Source organism: Zootoca vivipara, chromosome 5 (assembly GCF_963506605.1).
Source record: "Zootoca vivipara chromosome 5, rZooViv1.1, whole genome shotgun sequence".
Classification (NCBI taxonomy): Eukaryota; Metazoa; Chordata; class Lepidosauria; order Squamata; family Lacertidae; genus Zootoca; species Zootoca vivipara.
The window spans coordinates 66478027-66490694 of record NC_083280.1 but is presented as its reverse complement, the minus strand read 5'-3'; the positions used below and the strand labels follow the sequence as shown (position 1 = coordinate 66490694).

General features: G+C 46.1%; 1 protein-coding gene across 5 annotated transcripts in view; it reads right to left on the bottom strand.

Moving 5' to 3' along the window:
- Window positions 1-11684, bottom strand: part of SGMS1 (sphingomyelin synthase 1) — a 75808-nt gene extending 64124 nt beyond the window's left edge. For 2 of the 5 annotated variants that reach the window (XM_035137415.2, XM_035137417.2), the window contains exon 1: window positions 11421-11684. The gene's annotated coding sequence lies outside the window, so the exon portion shown is untranslated. Of the gene's footprint in view, window positions 1-10862; window positions 11042-11420 lie in introns of those variants that run through there. The other 3 variants (XM_035137414.2, XM_035137416.2, XM_060274877.1) reach the window with 2 other exon arrangements.
- Between the last annotated feature and the right edge of the window lie 984 nt (window positions 11685-12668).

Here is a 12668-nt window from a genome sequence, read left to right as displayed (position 1 = left end):
ATTTCAGTCTTTCAGAAATGAGATGTACATACATGGGTAGTCATGCCAGCATACTACCGCAATCGACAGCACTGAAGTAATGACCAGAGTAGCCCACAAAACTGATGCTACAGAAGTGGGCTGCCTACCCATTTTTGACAGAAACCCAAGCCTAAGCCAGGATCTAGAGGTGGGGTTTATTGCTTTATTTTTACTGATAATGCTAGTGTTTCTGTCCCAATTTCAACCATTCATTTTACACTGCAGTACCTACTGTGTTACAGAACCGTGGCTTTATTTATCAGTATACTGCCAAGTTGTATTAAATTTTATATGGCAGGAGAGAACTGCATACCACCCAAAATTTCAACAGATCAGCAGCAGTGGCACAATCATGTAAACCTGAGGAAAAGGACAATGAAAATCTCTGTGGTTTTCCAAGCTAACAGGATTGCTAACCATTTTTATCCGAAAATGGACAACATGAAATGAGCACTAGATTTCTGCTAGACTCCACTGGCTTACCAAAAGTGATTTTTAAGTTGTAATGATAGTAGTAGTAGTAGTTGTAGTAGTTGTTGTAGTTGTTGTTGTTGTTGTTGTTTATATGTCACCCATCTGACTGGACTGCACTAGCCACTCTGCTCTGATAAAATGTGGAAATTAACAGGTAAGAAAACGTCAGGAAGATTGGGGGGGAGTGCTATCTGAATGCAGTCATTGTGACAAGCATTGTGTCACTATGGATGAGGCACGCAACTTATATTAGGAGAGACTCATCAGCCAGTGAAACCACACATACTTGGATCAGCAAACTTTCCTCACATTATTTGATGAGACATGAATCATCATAGCATGGGAACCAAGTCAGTTGCTCCATAGTAGGCTTAATATAAAACCCTCAGGCAAGAAAAGAGAAGTGAAATTCAGGAGTGCTTCTGCAAGCACAAGACATTTTTCAATCTCTTTCCACAATCATCAGCTAACACGAGACCTCATGCAGCACCTTGTACAATATGTCAATATGCATGCTTGTGCTATGTTCCACATTTTGATAACTCTTGTGCAACATTTTACAAAACAGTACCACTGCCAGAATTTTTTCCATTGTTAACATTGAGAGTACAGTGGTACCTCGGTTTAAGTACACAATTGGTTCCGGAAGTCTGTACTTAACCTGAAGCGAACTTTCCCATTGAAAGTAATGGAAAGTGGATTAATCCTTTCCAGGCGGGTCCGCAGAGTACTCAACCTGAAGCGTACTTAACCCGAAGTATGAGTGTAATTGGTTCTGGAAGTCAGTACTTAACCTGAAGCATACTTAACCTGAAGCGAACTTTCCCATTGAAAGTAATGGAAAGTGGATTAATCCGTTCCAGACAGGCCCGTGGAGTACTTAACCTGAAAGTACTCAAACCAAAGCTTACTTAAACCGAGGTATGACTGTATATTAGAGAGGATATTACTTTCAGTATCCATTTTAAAAGTCTGAGTGCACAAAAACTGTAAATAGAAGATTTCTTATTCCCACCCTCCTCAATATCATTGCAACCAGCCTCTTCTTTAGACACAGAAAATATATATACTGTATGGATACAGTGCCGGCTCTAGGTATAGTCCCGGTGGCGTGGGGTGGTAGGGCATCGGGCCAGCAGGTGGGGCGCTGCGCGGCAAAGCCGCACAGAAGCCATGCTGCACACTGCGAGGGCGGGGGCGCCGGAGCGATCTCCGCGTCTCAGCGCCAGGGCGGCCAACCTGCTCGAGACTGCCCTGTATGGATACCACTGCTATCTACAACATCTACTGAAAATAACCACAGAAGACAGGAGACAAGAAATGAAAGGTAACAAAAATGAATAATTTGCAGAAAGAGTTAGACAGTACTAAAAATAAAAAAAGTATTTTAAAGTGCTGTAATATATGTAGTAGTGTTTATCTGAGAGACTTTATATACAGTCTAAATATACTGCTTTTTTAAATAAAAAAAATCAAGAAATTACTCATTATTCAGTTTTAATGACAATGTTCTAAAGACACATTCTAGAGACTTGTTGATGTATTTTGCAGCCCAACCATAAGTTTTACTTAAGAGAAATTCCTGATTTATAGGACTTATTTCCAAGTTAAAGTGTTCTTAGTATTGCAATCTTAGCCACAACAAGCTACCCCCGGCATTTGCAATTTCAGCAGAAAGTGTTAAAGCCAACAACAAAATTAACCCACACATTAAGCAGGAAGTGGCAGAGAAGGTACTAGAAACATCACTATGAAAGACTACATTAATATTTGAAGCACTACTTTAGGTGAACACTGCTGTGTGTCATTCCCTCAAACAGCTGCCAGATCTTAACTGTCGGGCTGATCCTATGCATACCTACACAAATGTAAGCTCTATGTCCAGTGGAGGTTACTTAGAAGTAAGGAGCATATGTTTGTTTTCTATCTTAGTAATACAATGTACAGACCATACCACCTTCTATTAATAATTCACCCCTCCATAAAATAAAAGCCCTATAATGACAGACAGCAACCCCCTGCTGTTGACAACAAGAATCATAAATTCACTTACAGCCTCGTTCCTTTGGTTTTTGAGAATCCAAGCTTGTGGGTGCATTTCTTGCAAGAAGAAACATAAAATAGGAATAGAAAATATATATGTACTCCAGCGCCATCTGGAAGAGTTTGGGGTTCCCTACTCCTGCCCCATAATATGCTCTCCTGTTCAGCATTATTAATGGAAGAGATTTATATCATGCGTTCTGCTATCTAGGTCTCTAAAATGGCTTACAAACATGTTTGTATACAATGTACCTTCTGAGCAGGGACAGTTCTTAATCTTTCATCCTGGAAGAGACTATCACCTGAGGCCTACTCAAATTCTGCCTGCCTTAGGCTTGGTGGAGCAAAGAGCAAGTCCTTCACAGAAGTTTCTGCCCTTCCTAAACCTAAACGGAGAGTGGAGCACAGAACAATACTCAGATGAGAGCTGCTCCTGCCACACAACATTATCCATGGGCAATATGGGAGACCAAAGTTTAAATCCCCACTGGCAATGAAGCTCACTGGATGACCTTGGGCCAGTCACTGCCTCGCAACCTACCGGTAATCTAACCTATCTCACAGGGTTGTTGTGGGGATTAAATGAGATGGGGGAGGACCATGTATTTCCCATTGAGCTCCTTGCAGAAGGGGCGGAGGAAATGTGGGATGTAAGTGCAACTATATATATATATATATATATATATATATATATATATATATATATGGCACTCAGAATCTCAAAGTAGACAGCTGGAAGTTGCTTCTTCCAATGGTAATTCTACTATGAACTTTTGACACTTATGGAGAAATGAAACCAGCTAGGAACCACTAATTTGCTAGGATCAGCTTAGGACAGAGGAGCCTCCTAAGCTCGCACTGCCCCCTCCAATGTTTTAGGGATGTGGGGTGGAAGGACAGAGTGGCAGGTATTTAGGGACACAGTTTTCATTCTGTGTCATATGGGTGTGTGTGTGCTGGAAATATGCCTTCTATTTTCCAGGTTATCTTTTAGCATTAAATCAGACCTAGCAATCAAAGTTAAATATCAAAAACCTAAAGAAGAAAGGGAACTACTGATGCACTACAACACACAAGTCCAAGTTTACGACTTATTTTGGAGGAAGCTAAGCTAACACAGACTTATTTTTTAGATGTCAAACTATTAAAAAAATAAAACTATCACATATATTGATTATATTGTGTGGCAAAGCTAAAGAAGAAACCTATGTGCAGCAGAGCATTGAATTAAGATATAAGACTCCAGTCCTTAGCACACTTGCAAGTGCGGTTCACTGAAATTGCCAGGAGTCTCTTTCAGGTAACCTCATTATAGTCAAGTTGTAAGAATCTTGATTATGAGTTGAATTCCCTGCTGTGCAGAGTTCACAGTGAAAACTCTCATGCCAGCTCTTCAGATCATCTTCTGTAACTGAAAACTGCATTATCTCACTTAGCTGTTATTAACCATTATTAATATTTCATACAAAGCCAAAGCTGGAACACAGTAAGCTCAGGAGTAATCTCAACTACAAAAGATAAGAGGGTGTGGGGAGAAAAAGGACCTAACATTCTTTGACTGTTTGAAGCACTTTTCAAAGCAAAAGCTCCCCCGTCCAAAAGAATTGTTTAAAGATCATGTTTATTATTGTTTCCAAATCAAGGACAACAGCTTCTAAACACAACTTTATCTGTTGCAGCAGCAGATGCACAAGTACATCACATCTGCAGTTCTTGTGTGCAACATTTGGAACTGACCTGGGATGGGTGGAGAGACTTTAGGCATCTAGGACAAGTAGCAATGTTAAAGTTTCTAGTCCGTTCATGCAGAAACTTTCTTCCGTGAGCAATCAAGTTTCAATAGTTTGCAAAGCCTTAAATAAAGGGCAGCTGGCCACCCGGTTTTATAAGCAGGCAAATCAGTCAAACCACTGCCAATGCTAACATGTGAAACTCGACTAAGCTGCTCTGTATTGTGTACAAATAGTTGCTAGCTCAATGAATGCTATTTGACCCAGAGGACTGAGGTAAGCCACATGCTCTCCTCCCACCATCATAGCAAACCTTCTGCTAGGCAGAAGTCCTACTATGCAAGATGCATGGAAACATAGGAAACTGCCTTATAACTTGGTGATACCAGTGGCCCATCTAGGGTATTAGAATAGAATAGAATAGAATAGAATAGGTCTTTATTGTCATAGTCCCCTTGCGGGAACAACGAAATTCTTCGGTTGCTATATCAACTCAAATAGGACACTCCACATAAATTAAAATACTGATTACCATCTTTGCTGTCTGGCAACAGTTCTCCAGGACTTGATACAGCAATCTTTCCCAGGCTTAACAAGAGATGCTACGGATTACAGGCTTGTTAGCTGCTACATTTATACTAGAGCAAGTGGAAGATAAGCCAAAAATAATTAAATGCAAGCTCCTCCTACAATTCTTTTCAGCTTCCTAATTAGGCCCAAATCCCACTGTTACACAATGAACAGCATCAACTGTCTTCCCAAGCTCTTTATCGCGACACTGTACACAAGTTCCCCAACTCTCATTTGCCTACTGATCAGGAGAACTGACCAACATTTTGTTACACACTGTGGAAAGCTGTATTTACTGTTAATTATTCTTCTAGTCAGCAGAGAGTGGGGCATAGAGGAAAGGATGAACTCCACTTCTAGAAGGCAAGGTCAAAACACTATTAAGTTTCCTGTGACCATCCAGAAGAGGAGGCGGCCCACAGACTTGGTCTTAGCAATAACAGTGTCTCTCACAGACAACCCTGGAACAGTGGCAAACCAGAACCAGGTAACTAGAAGAGAACAAGGAACCCAGAATAAATCTGAGATAGAATACTGAACACTGCAAAGTGCGGAAGATACAAAACAGAAATCCCCACCTCATAATATTCCAGGTTGAACTCACAAGGCAGGGCTATATGCTCCAGAAGAACACTTCATGGTAAGTTCAACTTTCCATTGTCAGTCAGCAGAGGACTGGAGCACACAGGAAAGGTTTTAAGGAAGCAGTCTTCCCAAGACTAGGTGGGAGAACTTCCAGTCACAGGACCTGCTGAAGGACCCTCCTGCTAAAGGCCACCTCATCAAGGACATATTTGTCCCCCTTGTAGAGTCTCCCAAAGATGAAGCAATGGGCTCAGCGGCTGGCTAAGACAGAATGGGCCACAGTGCCTAAGAGAAGAGGCTGAGACTTAGAATGGTGCTATACCAGTGCTATACATTCCCTGACCAACCAGTTAATGGTTCCTCTTTCTTTGCCCTGGGCCTCTGCCTTGTAAAACACAAATAGGGATTTTGTGCACTTCAGCTCTTTGGTACGTGACAAATAGATCCAGACTGCCCTCCGGACATCCAGTTTATGCCATTTCTTTCCCTATGGATAGACTAGCTTTGAGGAGAAGTCAAGCAATATAGGCCCCAGGGACTAGTGAAAACGGAAAAATTCGTAAGTCGAAGCAACCCTATCTAAAAATTCCTAAGTCGAAAAATCCCTATCTAAAACTGCCGCGGTTCCCCCCCCCCCCGGATGTCGAGACATTCGTAAGCGCGCGGCCATTACCCCCATTCGAAAAATTCAGTTGTTGAGTCGTTCGTAAGTCGAGGTACCACTGTAGTTCCTGACTGACTGATTGATAGCACCCACAATTTCCCCATCTGCTCATGGAAGCAACTGCCACCAGGAACACAAACTTCCACGTAAGCTCAAGTGGGGTGGAACCCAATGGCTTGAAGGAAGACACCATGAAGGTCCTCAGCATAAAAGGAGAGATCCCAGTTAGGAAATATGTGAATTACCAGTGGGAAAATTATGGAAGCCACTCACAGAAACTGAGATGCACTCTGGTACCCACATAATGCTATCCAGGGCACTGGCTGGTGTTTAAAGTTGTTGGGAGCAAGGCCTTGCTTCAGATCTGCCTTCAAGAAATCAAAGACTACTGGGACTCTAGCCTTCAAGTGGCAGACTGTGTCATTTGCACCACCTCTGAAAAGCCTTCCACAAAAAATATTGCAAAATGTGTTAGCAAAATGTGGAACGTAGCACAAGCATGCATCTTGACATATTGTACAAGGTGCTGTATTAGGTCTTGTGTTAGATGATTAGATGATGATTGTGCAAGAGACTGAAAAATGTATTGTGCTTACAGAAACACTCCTGAATTTCATTTCTCTTTTCGCCTGAGAGTTTTATATTAAGCCTACCACAGAGCAACTGACTTGGTTCCCAAGCAATGATGTTATCATGTGCTCTCATCAAATAATGTGAGGAAAGTTTGCTGATCCAAGTATGTGTGGTTTCACTGGCTGGTGAGTCTCTACTAATATAAGCTGCACACATAGTGACGCATAATCTCATATATCCAATTACTGGATACTTGTCAGTGACTATGTTGAGGAATCCCTCTTCTAGCAATGTGTGTTGTTCAACCTCCCGATGCAGAGTTGGAGCTAGTGCATGTGTAGAACTAGCCTTGGAAAAGCAGTCCCAGGCATAATGGAAGTCACCATGCCAGAATGGAAATCTACCAAGTACAAAAACCCTGGTCCCCACAGTGCAGAGCCACCAGAAGGACCTGGGCCCAGAGAGCCCTAGTGTGGGTAGAAGAGTTGTATGCACCTTGGGGTCCCAGAATCTGGAGACGAAAAAGTCAATTTTCTTGTTGTTCATGGCAAATGGGTCAATCCTGGGAGGTCCACCTCTGTTTACGATGGATTGAAACACTACTGGATAGAGATGCCACTCCCCTGATCAATCTCCATTCTGATCAGCTTATCCACCTTGATGCTGTGGATTACTCCAATGTGTTCTACTGAGATAGGAGGAGATGTTCCTCCTTGTAGGACAGTAATAAGTTGTTTCTGTTTGATCAGATCCACAAAGGTTAGGAGGATTAAGTAGACAGCCCTCAACTCTAGTCAGCTGATGGGAGTGGGCTGCCTTCTCCACACACACTTGGGACAAAGCTGCCTCCCCACCCCATCCAATCAAGCTGACATCTGGAACAGCCCTAAGCAGTTTCGGGAAGTGAAACCACCACTGGAGGAGGTGGTGGCAGAGTTCCCTAGACAGACACACCAACCAACTTCCCAGCTATCGAGGCCTGGAAGAGCAGAAGAAGCCGCTGCAGCAATCTGACATGGAACCTCCCTAGGGCAGCAAGTTGACAGCTGCCATGGAGCCCTGAAGGCAAGCAAAGTCCATGGTCTAATGGTTAAAACTTGGAACTGGCCAGTCCTCTCTCTTTTGAGCAGTGTTTATGGTCACCTCAAGATGTTGAATTTGATGTTAAAGGTTGAGAGAACTCTTCCAGTGATTCTTATCTGAAGGAGCATAGGTTCATGATAAAAGAGTAACCTGAACATTCCTGGTTGATTTGGTGTAGGAAGAACCCTGATCAGCTTACCATTGAGACAAGGATACGAGTGTACCCCTATGGGCCACAGCTGGGCCAACAATGCCAAGGACTGAAGAACCACACACACACACCCTCCCCCTGCAAAAAAGGTGTGGTGGACAACCTTGATTTAGATTATTGATTGACTTACCAGTGTTTGAGCCACAGGTTATGTCCCTGCAGCACTTTCTGGAAGAACTAGCTGATGAAGAAAAAGAGAAAGATGGTGGGGGGGGATGAATGTTCCTTTAATCTATGCACTCAATGCCTAGGCAGGCATGAAATACATCTGGCAAGTGTTTCTTTCATAACCTCTTTATTAAGCCAGCCCAATATCTCTGTGAGCAAGGGGATCTGATCCCCTGAAGGATTCAGTGTCCTTACAGCAGGGCTATCCCCAGATAAAAGATCCTTCCTTTGCTACATGTCTGAAGCTTCCCTCCAACTAAGGAGATGATGCCCACAAGCAATGGAAGCACGTCCCACTCTTCTCACTAAGAGACACGTTGGGCCTTCAATTCCTTCCCCACACTCTCAAAACATATACTGGTAGTCTGTATTCCCAAGCAACTGGTGTGGGTCAAAGTCTCCTGCTACAACCTGCACAATTGCCTCCTTACTGTTTTTAGAGACGGTGAGGAGACACAGAGCTGCCTGGAGCAGATTCCTTGCCTATCATCCTGGCCCCAAAGAAACAGAGCACCAACATGAGCAAACCATGCTGTGTTTAGCACTGGCCCCAATTCTTTGTTTGCTCAGGAAGAAGTGGGTGTGTGGGTGTGGGTGTGTGGAAGGACAGATCCATGCTATTGCTATGCTGTACAAAAGCATGTTGTGGTCCCTCTGCAAGGTGGTAAACTAGGGAGGGGAAGAGCCAGAAGGGGCCTCCAGATATACCCTCTCCTTAATCTGGATCCCTATCTCTCCTGGTTACAGCGCTGGTGGAGTGGGGTGTGAACAAAAGATAAAAGAAGAACCTTCCCTTCCTTCAAAACCTATGATGCCAGAGAGCAAAGGAAAAGGAAAAGGAAAGAAACCGTAACTGCTTCTGCCTGCAAAGCACACAGACCTAAAAATTAGTCATGCTCTCCTATTGAAAGAGGCAAAACTGGGAGGGGGGGGAAGGTTCCTTCCTCTTCTGGGCAGCCAGAGCAAACCGTTTTTTAAAATATCGTTTTAACCCTGCCTTCTAAAAGCAAAGTTAAACTTTTCCTCTATGCTTCACTCCTCCAGTGAACAAGAACTGTCTAGTATTTAAAAACAACAACTTTACAACAACAGAAGATCTTTGACAATTCTAACAGTGCATGCAACATGGCATGTGATATGGTTATTTGAATGTTCTCCTAGAACTGTTATCCATAGCACTGCTAAAAAGGACTAACAGACAGCACACTAGTCAGGTCCAATACTCCCCAAACACACCCCTCTCCAACCTTGACATTAACCTCAGATCTTCCAAAGCAATTTCCTCTATGGTGAAAACTCTAGTTTTAATCTTAGCACACCTCAGATAGCATGCTAAGGCTACAACTCTAATAGAATCATAGAATCATAGAGTTGGAAGAGACCACAAGGGCCATCCAGTCCAACCCCCTGCCAAGCAGGAAACACCATCAAAGCATTCCTGACAGATGGCTGTCAAGCCTCCGCTTAAAGACCTCCAAAGAAGGAAACTCCACCACACTCCTTGGCAGCAAATTCCACTGTCGAACAGCTTTTACTGTCAGGAAGTTCTTCCTAATGTTTAGGTGGAATCTTCTTTCTTGTAGCTTGAATCCATTGCTCCGTGTCCGCTTCTCTGGAGAAGCAGAAAACAACCTTTCACCCTCTTCTATATGACATCCTTTTATATATTTGAACATGGCTATCAAAAGAATTGACAGGGATTGCTTCCACATAAATTGGGTTAGAGCTGCTTCCTAAGCAACTATTAGCGAACTTTACCTCGGTCTACAAACGGAAGCCAAACGGTGGAAGGGCACTGGCCTCATTAGGGAAAGTGAGGTACAGTACAGTACTGTACACTGTACACTGTTCAAAGCCAACATCAGTTATGAGCTCAAATGATGGCTTTATGCCAGAGACGTAGCTAAGGGGCAAGTAATCAGGGTTTTTTTGCCCTGGGTGAAGTCTCCAGAGGGGTGTGCCATTGAGGCTCCCAGCTTGTGTGTGTGCGTGCGTGCATGTAAGCAAATGTGCATGGGGTGTGTGCCAAATTGAGTCTTTGATGTGGGTGAAATAAAGCCTAGTTTTGCCCCTGCTTTATGCCATCACCCAGAGCCCCTCATCTGCATGGTGTCTAATATTGCCACACTGTGCATGTGCACTGATATAAATGCACACAAAGCAGTTTGATGGAACAACAGGTGTTATCTAGTTTTCACTGCAAAACATCCAGTAGCCTCCTGTTCACGCACACAGTTAAAACCTTATTACTCTTAACCAGAATCACCAGTCCCACCTCATCCCACATCCTGCCTTATATGTTTACCACAGGCTGTAATCCTATACACACTTGAGCATAAACCCATTTAAGTCACTGGGACTTCATAGGCCCAGCCTTACTACAAAGCTGTCACACAAACACACAGCCCTGGCCCTGTAACTGCTTCCAGTCATAGTATTAGGAACCTAAGAGTTGCCTTTGCAGGATCAGACCAAAGGCCTACCAAGTCCAGCTTTCTGTTGGCCAAACCAGATGATACCTGGGGGAGGTGAGGGAAACCCACAAGCGGGGCGCAAAGCACAACAGCACTCTCTGCCGTCCACGTTCTCCAGCAACTGGTCTCACGAAACACTTCACCTGGTCACTTCAGACGGGCAAGGCATGTGTACACAACAGCTCTCGACTCGACCGGCTCCTGGCTAAGGCGACGAGGCCCCTCCGCCTCAATTCCCTCCCCCCCCCCATATCGTAGCAACTCACCTGGCCAACAACCGCAAGCCTGTCCTACGTAACACACCAGCCGAACCTCGACCTCGGCCGCCGGAGTTGCTGCTCTCCTTTCCTTGCCAGCGCCGCGCAACCCCGCCCCGGCCGCATCTCCTCGCTCGAGCAGAAACCCGCCGCCCTCAGCCGCCCCGACGTTGCTACCAGAGCGAAGGCTTAAGAGGAGGGCGAAAAAAATACCACCACCACCACCACCAGTATTACTACTGCTGCTGCTGCGACTAGCTGGAGTGCAATTCCTCAAGTGTCGACCCCCGCTCTCCCGGCCACCACTCCCCGCCACTCTTGCAAACATCCCAACCCCACACTTGCGCCTCCCTCGCCCCCAACTTCGGAGCGTTTCGCCTCTGCTCCCGGCTCCCCCCCCCCCCGGCCAGCCACCAGTTCGCATATCTCTCCCGACCTGGCCCTCTGCCCGCGCTCCCCTGACGCCTCAAGAGCTATATTGGGAATCCCGGTTGCTCCCGCTGGCGCCGCTGGTTAGCAAGCGAGCGGCGGCGGGGGAGTTCCCGAGGGGACCCACCGGGCACTCACCTACCTTCCTCTTCCGTGGGCCGCTTTCCCTCCGGAGGCTCCCGGTTGCCAGTGCCTGGCGTGCAGCAGCAAGCAGCAGCTGTGGTTGTGCGGCAGGCGCGCTTCTCCGCCGGCTGGGCTAGCTCGCGACGGGACGGAGGAGGCTTCTTTGGACGGGGCTGCCTCGCCTCCTCGCCCGCCAGCAACACGGGGAGCGTGCGGCGGCGGCGGCCCGTGGGGTCTCGGACGGAGGAGGAGGAGGGGACTATCGGGCAGGCGAGCAGCGAAAGAGGGAGGGAGGGAAAGCGACGGCTCCGCCACGTGACGGGCCGTGTCATCCTGCGCAGCCATCTTGCGTCCCTGCCGCGCCTCCTCCTGGAAGAAGGCGGCGGCTGCAGGGCAGCGGCATCCCGGCGGCCTCGGAGCTGGCTTCCCAGGCGCGGCCTAGATGGTTTCCCGAAAGAGGAGGCGGCCCGGGGAAAAGGGACGTGACGGATGCAATGGTGGCACCTAGGCCTGCTTGTAGGGGCAGCCGGAGACCCGCCGGCGCCGCTCTCTATAAGCGGAAAGCCGGTGACTACTTGACTCGGGTGTGAAAGCCGCCAGGTTACTCCGGACCTTACCTACCTCGCAGGGTTGTTAGTGAGGGTGAAATGGGAGGGGGTTTTGGGGGGGGGGAGCATGCTGAGTTGAGCTGCTCGGGTGGCCAAGCGGGGTGTCCGTGTGAGTAGGAATTAAAAAGGGACAAACCACCGACTGGGGAAACCCAACTAGGAGCTGCGAGTACGTGTGTGTGCTGTTTGAGTGGTTTGCTCAACTATTCCCCATTGTGCCCAGTGGAGCAAATGTGCACACAGGGTTGCATCTTGAGTCTATGCACTTAACTGAGCAGTGAATCCCACCGGGTTCCAGAACTCCTAAACAAGGGTGTGGATGGTTGCGTTCCAATATGCAGGCATTTGAACGCGTGAAGCCTTTCCCAGTACAGTATATACGGGTTGCGGTTAGGTGGGAGTTTCAAGCTGCTGGTATTTCTGCATGGCAGTTTACTGTTAAAAGATTGCTAAAGTGAATTAAATTCGCTTACAGGGTGTGAGTAGTTATCCCAGTATTCAAAGAAGTTTTCATTGTTTTGTACAGTACAGTAGTATCTGTTTCCAAGCAAGCATGTCCCTAGCATCTAAGCCAGGCATCCCCAAACTTTGGCCCTCCAGCTGTTTTGGACTACAATTCCCATCATCCCTGACCACTGGTCCTGTTAGCTAGGGA